The sequence below is a fragment of the Lissotriton helveticus genome, chromosome 11 (genome assembly GCF_964261635.1).
Source record: "Lissotriton helveticus chromosome 11, aLisHel1.1, whole genome shotgun sequence".
Lineage (NCBI taxonomy): Eukaryota > Metazoa > Chordata > Amphibia > Caudata > Salamandridae > Lissotriton > Lissotriton helveticus.
In genome coordinates, this window is record NC_136072.1 from 1022286996 (window position 1) to 1022302865 (window position 15870).

Sequence of the window (15870 nt, forward strand, 5' to 3'; positions counted from 1 at the left end):
TTATTGTTTATAAATGTATTAATTAATTAATTTTATTTATTTAAATATTATTGGTAGATTTTTGTATTATACAATTCATATTATATGTATTCTTTTTATATGTTTAATAGATTTAAATTAATATTTTTTAAATACATGTTTAAGTGTTTTTAGTAATTGTTGTTTCTCTGCTATCCAACACTTTTCTTAATGTTGCACTCGCTGGAGTGGGGATAGCAGGTTTTTACCTCTTCGCTATCCAGCACTTTCCCTGCTGTTGCATTCACTGGAGTGGAAATAGTCGTTTTTACCCCTCCACTATCCAACACTTTCCATACTGTTGCAATCTTTGGAGCGGGAATAGTCATTGTTTACCCCTCTGCTATGCAACACTTTCCCTACTGTTGCACTCATTGGAGTGGGAATTAAAAAAAAGTACTCCTCCGCTATCCAACATTTGTCCTACTGTTGTATTCAGTGGGGTGGGAATAGTAATTTTTAGCCCTCCTCTATCCAACACTTTCTCTACTGTTGCATTCTTTGGAGAAGGATTAGTAATTTTTACCCCTCCGTTATCCAATACTTTCCCTACTATTGCACTCACTGGAGTGGGAATAGTAATTTTTGCCCTTCCGCTATCCAACACTTTTCCTACTGTTACACTCTTTGGAATGGGAATAGTAATGTTTACCCTTCCACTATCCAACATTTTCCCTACTGTTTCACTCACTAGAGTTGTTATAGTAAATGTAATCCCTCTGCTATCCAACACTTACTCTTACTTTTGCACTCACTGGAATTGGATTAGTAATTTTTAACCCTCTGCTATCCAACACTTTCACTACTGTTGCACACTTTGGAGTGGGAATAGTAATTTTTGCCTCTCCGCTATCCAACATTTTCCCTACTGTTGCCGTTACTGGAATGGGAATAGTAAATTTTACCCCTCAGCTATCCATCATTTTACCTACTGTTACACTCACTGGAGTTGGAAGAGTAAATTAAATTCCCCCGCTATCCTACACTTACCCTACTTTTGCACTCAATGGAGTAGGAATAGTATTTTTTACCTCTCCGCTATCCAACATTTTCCCTACTATTGCACTCACTTGAGTTGGAATAGTAAATGTAATTCCTCCGCTAGCCTGCACTTACCCTACTTTTGAACTCACTGGAGTGGGAATAGTAATTTCTACCCCTCTTTTATCCAACACTTTCCATACTGTTGCAATATTTGGAGTGGGAATAGTAATTTTTACCCCTCTGCTATCCAACACTTTCCCTACTGTTGCACTCACTGGAGTGGGAATAGTATTTTTTACCCCTCTGCTATCCAACACTTTCCCTACTATTGCACTCAAAGGAGAGGGAATCATATTTTTACCCCTCTGCTATCCAACAGTTATCCTACTGTGGGAATAGTAGTCTTTACCCCTCCGCTATCCAACTCTTTCACAAATGTTGCACAACCGTTGCACTCATTGGAGTGGGAATAAAAATAAGTAACCCTCCACTATCCAAGAGTATCCTCCGGTTGTTTTCAGTGGAGTGGGAATAGTAATTTTTAACCCTCCTCTATCCAACTTTCTCTTCTATTGCATTCTTTGGAGTGGGAATAGTAATGTTCACCCCTCTGCTATCCAATACTTTCCCTACTATTGCACTCACTGGAGTGGGAATAGTAAGGTTTGTCCCTCCGCTATCCAACACTTTCCCTACTATTGCCGTTACCGGAGTGGGAATAGTAATTTTTACCTATCCGCTATCCAACATTTTTTCTACTTTTGCACTCTCTGGAGTGGGAACAGTACTGTTTACCCCACTACTATCCAACATTTTCGCAACTGTTGCACTCACTTGAGTTGGAATAGTAAATTTAATTCCTCCGCTATCCAATACTTACCCTTCTTTTGCACTCACTGGAGTGGGAATAGTAATTTGTACCCCTCTGCTATCCAACACTATACCTACTGTTGCACTCAATGTAGTGGGAATAAAAAAATATACCCCTACACTATCCATCATTTATCCTACTGTTGTATTCAGTGGAGTGGGAATAGTAAGTTTTTACCCCACGGCTATTCAACATTTTCCCTACTGTTGTACTCACTGGAGTGGGAATAGTAATTTTTACCCCTCTGCTACCCAACATTTATTCTACTCTTGTATTCAGTGGAGTGGGAATAGTAGTTTTTACCCCTCCTCTATCCAACACTTTCTCTACTGTTGAATTCTTTGAAGTGAGAATTGTAATCTTTAACCCCTCCGCTATCCAATACTTTCACTACAATTGCAGTGGCTGGAGTGGGAATAGTAATTTTTGCCCCTCCACTATCCAACACTTTCCCTACTATTACACTCTTAGGAGTGGGAATAGTAATTTTTGCCCCTTCGCTATCCACATTTTCCCTACTGTTGCACTCACTGGACTTGGAATAGTAAATGTAATCCCTCTGCTATCCAACCCTACTTTTGCACTCACTGGAAGGGGAATAGTGTGGCAGCTTCCTCAACGCAAACAGTAGCATCCTGCCACGACCATCCACGCTGAGAAATCTTACCAGGAGGCGTTCTAGCGCCCACAAATCGTGCCAGGGGATGCAAATTCTCATTTACCAACTTAACCCTGGTGAGCCGCGTGCAAGGAAAAACTCAGCCATGCAGCGGTTGGCAGAGATTTGCCAGAATTCCACGCTCCGAATGGAATGTGGAGTGGGCAAAACTCTGCGAACTCTGCCGGTGGAGCAGAATTTATCACCCACCCCTTGCTAAAGGATGCCAAATACAGCAAGGAAACTGCTAAAGTAGATGTGGAAATGCAACAGCCTTGTTTTAGACCCTGAGACACACAGGGGCCACTTATAAGCTACTTGATAACCCTACAGGAACGCGCCAAACCTACACAAGCAAATGACCCATGATACTTCTGTTGACTCTACCTGTTTTTGTTGCCAGTGCTCCTAATTATGTTCTGGCTTGATAGTGCATCTGTTGCCAGACAGTTATGAGAGCATCACAAGAGAGGTGCTTTGGCTCCCCCTACATGCTGGGAGCCAGGAGTACATGTTTTGATTGGGCAGAAGTTGTGTGCTTCCACACAAAAAAAGTGCTTGCCTTGCACACCGCTCTGGTCATTTTGTTCATTTATCCAGTTGCCTAAGCTTGAACTTTCAGGGACACACACATGAAATTGGAATGCTATTAAAGTGTGTTAGACAACTAAATAAGTGGTGTTATTTTTCTCTGGCAGCAGCACAGATGGGAGGAGGGCAGTAATTATTCTACATAAATGTTTAGTTCTTGCTTGACATTGCAACTGACCTTTTAACCTACACCAATATTATTCTACAGTTCTGAGATGCATAGATACATACTTAGTACCATGCTATTTACCTGTTTTTTTCACATTACTATACAACATTCTTCTAAAGCCAGACCTATTGACATTGCCAATGTTTGTTTTTATTATCACATTTGTAAGAATGCACAAGACAAGCCCTGTGTTTTATTTCTGTTCATATGCCATTTACAATGCTATGCTAATCTGTATATCGAACTACTGATTGCCAGACCATCTCAGAACCTGATCATATAACTTGAGATGTCATAATGATTGTATCATACTAGATGATGCTTGTATATGATGCCACTTCTTGGCTATCTGTTATATGTGAATGTGCTGCATTGTGCTACGTGGCCCCATACACAAAATGCAAAAAAGCTGGTGGTCCAATCCCAACAACCTCTCACTAAGAAGAGCTTTGTCCCACTTGATTTTCAACATGATGGGTTGTGCAGTTGGTTAGTTGACTTCCAGGGTGCAAGCAGAGGTGCTTTGCACCTCCTGATTTCACTAAGGGAGTGTTGGTGAAGTGATAGCCCTGGTCCCTACAACGTTTATATTGGCAGATGTCCTGGGCCTAGGGAAAGATCAGTGGTCCTCCTAGGAACCACACAAATGTGGAATGCAATCCCTGGGGTTTTCTTGGTGGATGGGAACCATAGCTGACAAGCTGCTACACATGTTCAACCAGGCTCTTCATCAGGGCCAGCTGGTGGGACAAATGATCTGCATGGTGTTAGATCTACTGGGACACTGGTATCCACCACACCACCACCGTGCCACAACTACATTTACAATTATTAGGTAGACCTGCTCTGGCCAAAGGCATAACAATGGCAGGTCAATTATTGTACAGGCACCATGTTTCTACCTAAATATAAATGAAGACTGTTGTAGATAATATTGATAATAGCTGTAAGCAATAGAGGAATTCGTACACAATATATGATAGATGTGTACACAATTGCAAAGTCTTTTTTTCTGCCAGATCTCTGAAATTTACATTTTTTATATAAAATATTCCTGCATTTTATGAATTTTTGGGAGCTCAAGTACACGGCTCACACATTATATTCTACTCCTAGTTCTGACACATTACTACATTAAGGCAAACACCATCAAAGTTAAGCATATTAAAACCAATATATAACATCAAGAAACCCGGCCCTGTTGCTCTGTGTTAGCCCACAAATGGTTCTTACCAAATAAATTGTAAGCAAGATTTCATCAATTCCACCTTTACCCTGCCTCCAGTGAACTGTATCTCACTGATACATTTGATTGCTTTGCACCCCCAGTCTTCAGCGTTTAGTGTTTGGGAATGATAATGTTTCACCTACCTCTGTGTCATCATTCCCTTCGACTGGTTAATGTGCAACTGCCTAGATACAGCATTCATCTCCCACATAATTCGTTCAACGATATCAGGCTCTATCAAACTCTAAAAACGTAGCTGCTGTTCCCATCCCCATAATCTGGATCACGGGAATTATGTGGCAATGTAGGATCCAATAAAGTGGCAGAATTTTGTGGTTTTAACACATATTAATATAAATGTTATCCCAATGTTGTGAAAGAAAAAGTATACAACATTCACCACGTTCTATTGACAATTAAGTGGAAACCATATCTTTGGAAGCACCCTTCAATGTCGCTTTTATTTTTTGTTGAATACATTTGGATACACATTCTCACAGCCGTGTGTTTTGTGAATTGTCATTTCATCAGTGCTGGCAATGAAACATATATAAATAAGATGCAATCAGAATCCAAACGTTCATTACTATATAATAACACCGCCCTTAAAACTGCATGATTTACAAAAATTTAACATTTGTATTTTTTATGTTAATCTTATTTCTAAGACATAACGGTTGTGAAAGCAAACAAGTGTACATTCCTATGAACAAACATGAGTCATTTATTGCAAATTCAGAATTGTGTGTATTAGGATTTATTTAATAAAAAAATAACAAAATGTAGCTTTAAAAAGAAGTTACAGTTCTTTCAGATCTACAAGCACTTCCCGCAGCAGAAGGTAAATTGTTTTGTCCATATGACTGTTCTTACTAGTAAGGGGGCATGGCCATCATCATCTGTGTCACCTTCCAGGGTTTCCTGTGGCATTCACCTAAGCATTACTATGTTATGTAATATAGCACAAATTGCAGTTATTTGTCAAGGTATCTCTGGAATGTACTCTAATGCCCCATCAATTTCGTGAAGACAATGGAATCGTCCTTTTAAAATTCCAAAAGTTCCTTGCATCACTGAGCGTGTTTATTTATGCGCTGCAATATAGTAACATGCCCTTGATGGTATCAGATGTAAATATGGGGTAAGTTCCATGGGTGTATGGGGCACTCACTGTCACACGCTACACACAAACATGAGTATGAATTATATGTAGATATAAATTGAATGAGTAGCATAGCACCATCAAACTCACAAGCGGGCAGCCACGGTCGGTAGTGGGAGTACCTGCAGGGCGGTGACGTGGGGAGGGGAAGGGGCAGGGTGGGGGGGTAATAATGTATGTATTATGGAGCATTACAGGTAAGTAAACATATAAAACATAAAACGAATTTCGTTGCGCGCACTGCATCCCCAATTGCAATGCAGTGCGCGCAACGAAATTCGCCTTGTAAACAAGGCGAGACCCCTATCGCCATCACAGCAGTCACTGAAAGTGACGTTGTGGTGGTTATAGGGGCTTGTAAATATGCCCCTGAGTTGTGTGGTAAAATACAATATGAGTTTAATCTGCATGAGATTACAGCAGGTAGGAGCGACCATTCCGCCATATATTCATTGCACTCAGAAGGCAAAATAACCTTTGCTGAAAGCAAGACCGGCAACTTACAAGATGCTCTTAGCAGAGCTGCCTCGGAAATTGAAAATTCAACATGACGGGGACAGGCAAAATTGTCTTAATGCCTCCGATGAGAAAGTTCTTTAGGACGTGGTCCACGGAGCGTAAACCAGCGATTCCTAAAGGGAAATAGAACATGAAATGGGACAGCAGTTCCTGTTGACATGACAGGATACAAGATGCTCTGGAGGTGTGTACCCTAAAGAGACAACATTGCTGAGTTTATGATGCAGATTATTAAAAGAAGTAAACATTAGACCTATAGCAGTAAAGGGACGTTCCAGTAGATTTGAAGCCATAACCAAAATAAGCATTGGCAATGCCAATAGGTTTGGCTTTAATGTGCAATCACATGCAAACATAGACAAACACAATTATTACTCTATAACCTGCTCCATGGTACTGGAAGTGTGGGCAATAATATTCAAGGAACGGAAAGAGGCAGGTCGTACAGAAAAGTGGCATAAAAATTCTGTCCACATATATGCATGTCTCCATTTCCATATATTGGCATATCAAAGCCAGATCTATTGGCTCTTCGGATGCTAGCTTATTTTGATCATTAAGACACTCTAAGTGGAAAGGTATCCCAAGACATGAGCCCAGTGCTCGCTGTTCCACAGGACTGATGCTGTATCTCAGTGGCCACACAGTCCAAACCTGGTATGGAGCTGCTTGTTTGTGTTCCCATTCATGGGGACACAGCTTATGAGTTTGAACTGGAATGTTCCTCTTGAAGCAGAACTAAGACTGGTAGGCATAAGGGTGGTGCTGATCTGTAATGACACAGTAAACAAAAGAATGATGGACTGAAATATTGCTCAGATTAATTACCAGTAATCCAGATTCATCATACAAACAGTAGTCAAGACGCAGCACATCACTACTTTGTAGAAATTATTTTGTTCTTCATATCATTAATTTAAGAGTTTTATATAGCGCGAACAAGAACACATATGGGTATCAGAGCGCTTTGCAAATTGGCAGTTAAGAAGGTACAAGCAGTAGGAACCATATCACAAGCAGAACAAGAAACAAACATACCAGATCATAGCAAACATAACAGATCAATAAAGAACTAGTGTAAAGTAGCACGTCCTAGGGTGATTGGGACCTAGCCCAGAAATGTCTTTATCAGTATCTATTTAACTTCCGTTTTGAAGGAAGCTATGGAATTGTTATGTTTTATTTCAGGTGGCAAATTCTTGGTACAATAGCCTAGACTGCTCGATTGTAAGTTTTCTTTTTATGGAATTTTGGTGGTATGAGCAGTAAAGTGCTAAAGCCTCTAGAGGATCTATATATACAAACAAGGTGCAAACTGTAAAATGGAAAGTGCATATGACACAGTGCTGGTGTAGGTGACTATATACCAGCTTGATTCAAAATACTCTGTACATGTCCCTGATAAACACCAGTTTGAATCACCATTCATATTGGAGGATTATATTAATTCATATATTCCTTCCATGTTTTTCTATAAACATGGAATGGGGTGTCGACGTTTGGACTCAATGTCAATTGTAGGGTGTCATCAGGACCAATGTCATCTGTCCAAAACATCTAGGGCATTGGGAATTATCCATACCCACCGTGACGAGTAACCCCCAGAAAAACACATCTCTGGATGCCACCAGTTAATCCAGGATGCATGCCGCTCTACACCACTGCATTTGCCATCTCATTAAGCAAATAATTAATCTGACTTGCTGGCAGTTGTTGCTGATTTTGTTTCTGTCATGAGTCACTGTCATAGTCACTTCTTTTACAACAGATGTTGTTGGTGCTGCTGTCTCTGCTGTGGTAGCAAATATGGTGTTTACTCTGATACTTGCTGCTATGGCAGCTTTTGCCTTTGCTGTAGTCCCAGCCACAATGTTGCTGCTCTTATTGTCCCTGCCATGTTGGCAGCAGTGGGCACTGTTCTTGCAGCAGCTGTGATCGCAGCTGTGCTTCCTGCTGTGCTGAAAGAAGTTATTGCTGCTTTAGTTCTGCTGTGGAATGTCGCCGGAAGCACAGTGGTCAGCAATTGCAGCAGGCAATCTCTGATGTGAGATCACAGTGAGGTATTAATACCTTATATATTGACCGCCTGACATTGGAGTAGGTCCCCACTGGAGTGCCCTGCAGCTGATTGAACTGAGCGTGGCTGAGCGGTCTAAGCCGCGTGGTTTAAGGCTTCAGTCTATCCAGAGGCATCGGTCAAATCCCGCTGTCGCAAATAAGTGACCAGCGGCAGGCAGCTTGGATCAGCCGAAGAGACAAAGGATCAGGGTGCAGAGACTCCGGTGGTCTGACATCCTGGACCGGGACCAAGACATGCTCGACCTGCTTGGCATAGAGATCCCTTGGCTCGGTGAGTACTAGTGGCTATTTAATCACTACTTTGTTTTCTCCAGCTCTGTGTTATGATATTGCAAATATTTGTTTTTTCCGGAGAGCAAGAATGCTGCCTATTACATTGCAGGTAAATTATGTTTCAAAAGCTTCTGTGATTGCAGGTGTTCGCCTGCTCACTGGTGGTGCTACTATGCTTACTTGTTTTCAATTTTATGCTCATTTGGCCTGGGTGATTATGTATGAGTGTATTTTACAGAACTGCGTAATGCTAGACACTAGAGACTCAAGTCTAGTCCTTCCTGTGTACTCCTCCCACTAAGAAGAGATAGTGGTGGTGGATTGATAGTTTGAGTATATTATGACTAGTTATTTAGTAGGAAACTTTTTAGTGGTCTGCAATCAGGACGGACTGTGTCTGTCACTTCGCGTGCTGCGGAGTGCTGGCTGCCAGTCCTAGTAGAACCTTTTTGTAGTTGGTTTAGTGAGTTACATAACTTTCCAAGTAGACGGTCTGCGAATCCAGCAATACTAATATACTAGTAGACCACATCAGATAGGTCAATAAATTTAGTGCAATTGTTGTCTATTTCCCCGAAATAATTTGTTATTGTTTTTTTAAATGTTTGATTTGGTTGACAACAATCATTCATGTTTGTGTCTTTCTTTCAAGTTGTACATCAGCTCCCCCCAGGGGCAAGAGGATAGAGGAGGAGGTAGCGGCGCCGGCGGAGCAGGAAGGCCAGGATAGGTCCTCCGAGGGCTGCTCTGCTGGCCCCAGTAAGTTTTCTTGTTAATATTATTAATTATACTTCCCTATCTTTTACAGCACCTATTTATTCCAAACGTTCCTCATAATTCTATTTTTTCCTAAATCGTCTTTGATCTTCTTGTAGACTGTTTCTAAATTCCTATCCTGCCTCTACTATGACTCTCTTTGCTACTACTAGAATAATATTAGTCTGTCTGTGTAGCTAGCTAAGCTTGCACAGTTGGCAAAAGGTATTAAACAAAACCTCTATTCAGCAATAGCTCTAGGCACTGAGTGCAGTCCTCTGGGTTGTCCATAATGTCTATTGAAGTCTTCTAAATGTTTATGCTTTGACAATTCCCAACAATAAAATGTCAATGGCCACCAAAAATAAGATACTAGTTTACTTTTTGATTGGATAGAAGGACATACTACTACTGTTGCAGTGACTATTCTGCACGGGAAACATCCTTTACAACGCAACTTTTACCACGCAAACCATTACCCTGCATTGCGCTGGGGGGCGCTCTAGGATAGGGAATAGGTTTAATTTACTATCCAACACCTTCCCTACTATCCATGGGGACTGGAGTTGGAATAGTAAATTAAACTATTCACTATCCAGCGCCCCAAAGCACTATGCGTTGTAAAGGCATGCGTTGTAAAAACAGCGTTGTAAAGGCATGCGTGGTAAATGTGTAGAGATGTCTTTATTAGAATCTGCATGTGTTGCTAGGTAATTTAGAATGTAATGATAAGAAAGTTGGTGTGCTGGCAGAGTGAAGCTGGTGGATAGAGGAGCTGGAGTTTCCTGTACTTACTCTTCAATAAAGACTTCATTAAGAAACCTACAACTTTCCTGATTCCATCTTTACATTGGCGACGAGGGTGGGATTCGAACCCACGCGTGCATAGCACAATGGATTAGCATTCCATTGCCTTAACCACTCGGCCACCTCGTTTTATTAAATTAATGAAAATGACAGTCAACTAACAATGGATATAACGATGATTCTATGAGGGGATTTTCCAAACACAGAGAATTGATTCACGGTTTATAAAATTTACAACAGACTTTCCTCAATTTTTGTTCGTCGAGGTCTTCAACTGGACTCCACTGAATTCAGATGTTTCCCAGCACCTTCAATTTTCTGTTGTCAAGGTCTTCAACAAGACTACAGTGAATCCTGATATTTTTATTTTTATTAATTGTTTTAATTTCTTTCTTTATTAACTATGTTTTCTTTTCAGGAAGGATATTTGTGACTGAAGTATTATTTTGATATTAATATTTACAGTTAAGACTTTGCTGTGGTTTTAATATGTCTGATCAGGGTTTGTCTGCACCCCCCTCTTTTCTTCCCACTCCTGGCGAGCCTGTCATTCCATGGAAGGAATGGAAAAAATTATTTCTAACTTATATTTTGGCTACTGGTGCTGACAAATACGGTCCAATACGCAGACAAGCCATTCTGCTCCACAACTTAGGTGTTGAAGGACGTAGGCTTTATGAAAATTTACCTGAAGCCTCTTTAGGAAGTGGTGATAGTCAGCCTACCAATATTTATGAGATGAGTATGCAAATGTTAGACATCAGATTTATTGATAAAGTCAATGTAGTTCTTGAAAGGCACAAATTCTTTTGTAGAATACAAAAAAATGGATGAAAACATATTGTCTTATGTAGCAGCTTTAAGAGGTTTATCTCTGACCTGCAAATTTGAACAATTGGCTGATTCTTTAATACGTGACCAAATAGTTAGGTGTACCAACAATAAGAGGGTGCGAGAAAAATTATTAATTAAAGATTCTACTTTAGAAGAAGCAATTCAGATAGCTAAAGGTTTAGAGCATACAGATATTTGGATTAAAGAGATGGATCAGTGTACCAGTTCTATGTTGAATAAGGAAACTGGGTCAAAACCCACATCTAGTAAAGATTCCGAGATATTAGCAAATGTTAACGAGACTAAACTAGTCAAGCCTTATAATAAGCCATTTAATAATAAGGCTATTGATAAAAGTAATGAATTCAGTCAACATAAACAATCTTTGTCTTTTGGATCTCGACCTGTTAAGTGTTACCGTTGTGGTGCACCCGGTCATATTGCTTCCAGCAGCAAGTGTATGGCGAGAAATGCAATTTGTAGAACTTGTGGTAGAAGAGGACATCTTGCTAAAGTCTGTAAGACTAAAATGCCATTTGTACATGAAGTTGATGATTCTTGTGAAGATGTTCACGAGTTCATTCCCTCCATTGATATAGTTACCGCCCAAATTGACGTAAATCTTCCTCCCGTAGATGTTGTTACTTCTCAAACCATTAACCACTCTGATCTCAAGGTCATGAAATCTGTTATCAATATGGAAAGTTCTGACAAGTTAGAAAAGCCACATTATGTCATCAATTTAGATTCTCTGGGTGTAAAAATGCTGATTGATTCTGGTAGTTTATACACTCTCTTATCTAAAGAAATGTATCTCAAAACATGGGGTAATTTGGGTAGTGACAAAGATTGGAATGTTCCTGACATAAAAGCAGTAGGTTATGGTTGGAAAACAATTGATATGTTAGGCTTGAAATGGATGGTAATTGAATTTAAATCCAAGAAAGTTTGTGGACGTGTTTATTTGACTAAACAAGGATCAAATTTGTTAGGGTGGCGACACCAAAAAGACTTAGGGATTGTATTGAATCCTAATGCGAGTGAGCCAGTCCAATCTATAGTTGTAAATAATATTGATGATTATGATTCTTTGATAATGAATAAATATGCTGATGTATTTACTGAAGAACTAGGAAAACTTAAAGATTTTTCCCATAAAATTATTTTTAAAAGCAGTGCTTCCCCAGTTGTTCACAAAGTCAGAACTGTGCCCCATTTAATGAGAGTGCCATTGCAAGAAGAATTGGACAAATTGTTGAGATTAGGTATAATTGAGCCAATTGAGGCTTCTGAGTGGTTGGCCCCGATTGTCGTGGCGCCTAAGGATGGGGGGAAGAAGATGCGGCTATGTATTGATCTCTGCGATTTAAATAAGAATATTTGGGTAGATCGCCAACCTTTGCCCAATATATCAGAGATGCTTACTGCAATGGGTGGAGGTTGTGTGTTTAGTGTAATTGATATGTCAGCAGCCTATCATCAAATAGATCTTGATGAAAAATCCAGACACTTGACGTCGTTTGTAACTCCGCTTGGTGCATTCCGTTATTGTCGAATGCCATTTGGCCTAGCATCAGCATCAGCGTTTTTTCAAAGGGTCATGGAAAAGGTGTTGCATGGATTGGAAGATGTCCTATGCTTTCAGGACGATGTTCTTATTGTGGGTAAAGATTACGATCATCATGATCAAGTGATGGAAAATGTTTTGCGTCGTATGCGTCAGAATGGTTTGACAATCAAAAGAGAAAAATGTCAACTGAGAAGAGATGTTGTGTGTTATTTGGGTCATGAGATCTCTAAGCATGGAATTAAACCTAAAAAAGTATTGTTTTGGCTGTTAAGGATGCACCAACTCCTAAAAATAAGGAGCAACTTAAAAGTTTCTTGGGTTTGGCAGAATATTGTTCAAAGTTTCTGAAAAAGTTTACAGATATTGTTGAACCTCTGCGACTGTTAATGAAAAATGGAGTAGAGTTTGTTTGGAATGAGACGTGTGATAGAGCTTTTAAAGAAGTAAAAGAAGGAATTTTGTCGGCTACTTGCTTTGGACATTTTGATCCAAAAGCAAAAACCTATATTACTACTGATGCCAGTGCTGTAGGTATCGGGGCAGTGTTATCACAAGTAAAAGAGGGTGAAGAGAGGATAATTGGATTTGCGTCCAGGAGATTACAGAATGCTGAAACATCATACTCTGTCATAGAAAAGGAAGCTTTAGCGGTGTGTTGGAGAATAAGACATTTTAAGTACTTTGTTTGGGGTATTCCTTTTAAACTTCGTACGGATCACAAACCCCTTGTACATTTATTTAAAGGTGGAAAAGGTCTGGAAGGGAGTGTGACTCCGAGAATTTCTAGGTGGATTCTTTCTGTATTAGAGTATAATTTTGAAGTTGAGTATTTGAAGGGTTAGAGAAACGTTGTAGCAGATTGTTTATCCAGGATGCCTATTGATGTGAATGATGATGAATATGGTGTCGTGGAGGATGTGGTGTGTTACACTGAAGAACAGGCTTTTGATAAGGAGGAATGGAATGCAGCAATGTTAGAAGATGTTGTGTTAATGGAAGTTATTCAGAGAGTGTCTAACGGATGGGATTGTGATCTTAGACTGGACGTGTCTTTTCAAGGGTTCAAGAATGTAGAAGAGGAATTGAGCGTTAGAGAAGGAAAGTTATGGAGGAGAGATAAGTTGATACCACCGGATGGTCTTAAAGCAAAGATTATCAGTATTGCCCATGAGGGCCATTTGGGCAGAAACATGACTAAAAGACGCATTTGTCAGTCGTTCTGGTGGCCTAAATTAGACAAGGATGTTGAAAACATTGTCAAGGATTGTTATGCTTGTGCAGCAAGTGACAAGACAAAAATTGTTCGTCAACCACCTCTTTCTTGCATTAAGTTTCCTGATCATCCATGGGAAAGAGTTGCGTTGGATTTTTTAGGACCCATTTCGAGATTGGGGACTAATTGTAAATTCTTGATGGTTTTGGTAGATTACCATTCTAAGTGGTTTGTTGTAGAGACTGTAAATAGTATTGTATCTGAGAAAGTGATAACGTTTTTGGAGAATGTCTTTATGAATGAAGGGATTCCCAAGACGTTAGTTTCAGATAACGGTCCACAGTTGGTGTCCAGGGTCATGCAAGATTTTCTTCACAGCAAAGGTGTAAGACATGAAAGAGTTGCCATGTTCAGACCTCAGGCGAATGGTTTAGTCGAGAGGATTAACAGATTGATTATGGACAACATTCAACTTTCTTTGTATAATGGGTTGTCATGGTCAGATGAATTGAGAAAGTTGATATGGTCTTACAGGGTGACATCTCATTCTCAACTTTTGTATCATTGAAGGGAAGAGAGCCAGGTCTTAAAGAAGTGCCTGGTTGGTTAAAAACTAAGGAGTGCGTGTGGGTAGATCGTGAAAAGATCAGTAGCAGTGTTGAAAATCAGCAATTGGCTGCTGCTTATCGTTACAATCAAATGAGAGGTGTTAAGTTTCCTAATATCAAGGTGGGTGACTGGGTGGTTGTGAAACGGGGCGGTGATGTTACCAAAGGTGATAGTAAATTCTCCAAACCCTTCAGAGTCAAGGAGGTAGAAAAAAGTGTGCTGGTTTTGAGTGATGGTTCCACTTGGAGCTATGGTAATATTTCTAAGTGTTCAATGCCTTCACTAACATTTAATTGAGTATCATTATTTTCTTGGAAGTGTACAGATATCTATTCATGGTATCATGGGGTATGCAATTGTGTAACCATACTTTCTTGTTTTTGTAAAGATTTGTTTAAGCTATTTAAAAATATGTATGGGGGAAGATGTGTAGAGATGTCTTTATTAGAATCTGCATGTGTTGCTAGGTAATTTAGAATGTAATGATAAGAAAGCTGGTGTACTGGCAGAGTGAAGCTGGTGGATAGAGGAGCTGGAGTTTCCTGTACGTACTCTTCAATAAAGACTTCATTAAGAAACCTAGAACTTTCCTGATTCCATCTTTACATAAAGCATGCGTTGTAATGTCATACATCCATTCTGCACATACAGAACTATGGACAAGAAATAGGGCATTGGTGATAATAGGCACAGTTAGACTTTCCACATACCTCTGTCATAACATACGTTGAACCCCCAATCTCCTCACGGACTAGCTAGTGTGTCAGAGTCATTATTTAGCTCCTGAATGCAGCGATGATCCCCAATGATTATACAACCCAGAACATAAGACTACGGAGTCAGAGTCCCGACCTCTCAGAGTCACCGACTCATGCTTGCAAATTGCAAACCCTTTCGCTCACTCACTCGTGACCAAAAACCACAGAGTCTATGTAAGTTTTAAAGCTTTATTAAAAGTAAAACAACAAGCTCTGTGTGTACTCTGTATATTAATTTTCAATTGTGCATTAAAAACATTTAATCAAATTAACTTCATAGAAGATAAACAGTGAACTCATGAAAACTGAACTGTGGCTGATTTCCACAGTAATTGTGGGAGACACCTCACCTGGTTGGAACTTAAAGTCTTGGTGGTGATGATGAGGACTCCGACTAACATTCATATGATCTTGCTCTTGCTCGTAGAAGGGAAGCTTCTGTCTGTTATGAGAAAAATGGTGCGCGTTAAAAAGCAAGCATTCATCAGTTGTGCCAAAAAGTGTAGCATCATATGTTATGGCTAAGCATACATAAAAAACACTCTTCCCTGAAGAAAGGGACATTTTTAGTTTAGACTAGAGTCAGAAATTATTACGTTTGTTTATGTAGTACTAGTAGCATATTTTTTCATTCCTAGACAAAATAGGGAGTGGTGTATATGGCATCTAAAAATATTAAATGTATTTTCTAGGCGTAACACCATCGGCACAGCCCACCACCAGTGCCGGGGCCAGCGCGGATGTGGACACTCCAGGGGCGGATGCGGTGCC

General features: G+C 39.9%; 1 non-coding gene across 1 annotated transcript; it reads right to left on the minus strand.

Moving 5' to 3' along the window:
- Nucleotides 1–10162: 10162 nt before the first annotated feature.
- TRNAS-GCU (transfer RNA serine (anticodon GCU)) lies at nt 10163–10244 on the minus strand. Its single transcript has one exon. It is a non-coding gene; the product is annotated as a tRNA-Ser (tRNA).
- Nucleotides 10245–15870: the final 5626 nt, after the last annotated feature.